We start from the raw sequence: 2,342 nt of genomic DNA on the forward strand, positions 1-2,342 counted from the left end.
CTAAAAGAGAAGGAATAGCCTAGCACCAAGCAGCCAAAGGAATTCCAAAATGTTTTGTTTGGATGGGAATGAGGAACCTGCACCCTGAGCTCATTTCTCTAGTTCCAGCACCCGGGGAGACTTGTACAACAGTCTCTCAGGTTTATGTCACAAATGAAAGAACTGCTACGCCCACCATACAGGTCATGCTGGTCAGTGGCAGAGGTAGAATTTGAAACCCAGACTGTTTGACTCGAAAGCCCAAGATTTTCCCACCATACAACACAATCTTGGCCACACTGGCAGAGAGCCAGGCTCCAAACAGGCCTGGAGACCTCCTTAAAAGGAGGGTGAAGAGAGTAGGAAGAAGGGAGGAACCCTGGGCTCTGTTCCTCGACAGCCACCTGTTCCCACCCCCTGCACACAGTGTCTGACTCCACCTGCACTTTGTTGTTGGGAGGGGGGCTTTCTCCATCTTTTTTGTGTCTTGAGCAGTTTTTCCTTGCTCTGCTCTTCCCTGCTCTTTCCTTGTTCCTTTTTGTAGATAATACTCCCACGGGCCTCCCACAGTAGCTACAAAATGCAGCCTCCTGAGTTTCTTCTTGTTGACAAAGGCTTTGAGCTGTCTCTGAGCAGGGCTCCCTCTCAACCTTCCCCTCCTGAGACTCCCTACCATGGCCCTGAAGAGAGTTGTGGGAAGGGGAGAGGAAAAGATTATAGCAAAGAGTACAGTGGTCCCCAACCTCCTAATGCCTTATTTAGTTTTTAGCTTCTCCCCAACCCCCATCTCACTGGTCCCTGAACCTTTGCACGTTGTGTGTCTGTGTGTCTGGGGGTGGGTAGAAGTAGTTAGGGAATTCATCTCTAAGGTCTGAGGAAACCTACATAAATAAGTGCCAGGCTTGAGCAGGAAGATCTGAGGGGCTGATAAAAGTGAAGAGAGGTGAGTGGGCTGTGCCTGAGAAAATAAACAGAAAGCCCAGACTAAGGGAAAAGCTCAGTGACTGCACTCTACCCATACACATGGTCACAAGATTCTTTGGGGGACACTGGGGAAAGAAGTTTAAAGGCCAAATCACATTGCAGTTTCATTTTGGGATGGGTGATCCTAGCATTCAATAAACACCAGTATATCTTCTGGAAGTAGGGACCAGGATGCCAAAACAGTGAAAGGCATTATGCCTGGAACTGCTAGTGGAAGCAGTATATCTTAGACAAGTCACCTAATACTTAATCTCTGCCTCAATGTTTTCATCTGTAAATGAACACTTATAAATAGTAAGTACCTTGGAGAGTTATTATGAACATTTATAGGATAATCCAAGTAAAGCATTCAGCCCAGAACCTGGAACAAAGTTGACAATAAATTCTTAGGGGCATCCCACCCAGTCCATCTGCCCCCTGCTTGCCCTAACCCAAAGGGTCTGGCTGAGTTTAATGCCCCAAACCAGCCCAGGTGGATGAGCTAGAAGCCTGAAAATCTGAACACCTTTTGGGCTTATAGGGGTGACTCTAGGACCAGTTGGACCAGACACAACCCCAGGTGCCACAGCCTCAGCTATGCTGGAAGAAGGCAGTTTCTGGAGCTGGAGTTGGGAGATTTTCCCCAGGATGATCCAAGAGTCATGCACTGTTCTGGGTCCTTTATACATGTTCACTCATTTAATCCTCATTACCCTCTGAGGTAGTTATTATCATCCCCATTTTACAGATGAGAAAACTGAGTGACAGAAATGTTAAAAACTTGCCAAAACCAAATCACCCAGAAGGCAAGTGGCAGAACAGAGCAGGATTTAAACTTAGCCCAGTTCCTCCGCCGGTGGGTACTTTAACAGCAGCCTCGCCCTGGTTTAAAGTGAGTTGAGGGGCTGGAGGAGTGGCTCAAGAGCTCATGCCTAGCAAGCATGAGGCCCTGAGTTCAAACCCCAGTATGAGAAAGAAAAAAAATGACCTAAGAGAAAACAGCCCCTCTGCTTAGCAGAATGCTTGACCGTACCCTGGAGGGGAAGAAGAGAGGGCTGGGGGAAGGAGTCACCTTCCAATCCTGGGCCCACCAGGGATAAGGGACAAGATCTTCAGACTCCTTTAGTTCACCCCTCCTTGAGAGCCAGATTCCAGGATTCAGAGAACTGGGGGAGGGGAGCGCTTGCTCCGTTTCTTCCCTAAGGACCCGCTCATTTAAATACAGGTGTCTTGGGCTTTAGCTTTCCTCGCTGAAGAGGGGTAGGTGGAGCGGGGGACACTCCTCTCTTTGCGACAATGATGGCTGTGGGTGTGTCTGGGTGGGGGGGAGGTTTGGGGAGGTTTGCTGAGCTCCCGCTTCACTCGTTCGGGAACAAATTGCTGTTTTGGCCCCGGCGGCT

The sequence above is a fragment of the Castor canadensis genome, chromosome 8 (genome assembly GCF_047511655.1).
Source record: "Castor canadensis chromosome 8, mCasCan1.hap1v2, whole genome shotgun sequence".
Classification (NCBI taxonomy): domain Eukaryota; kingdom Metazoa; phylum Chordata; class Mammalia; order Rodentia; family Castoridae; genus Castor; species Castor canadensis.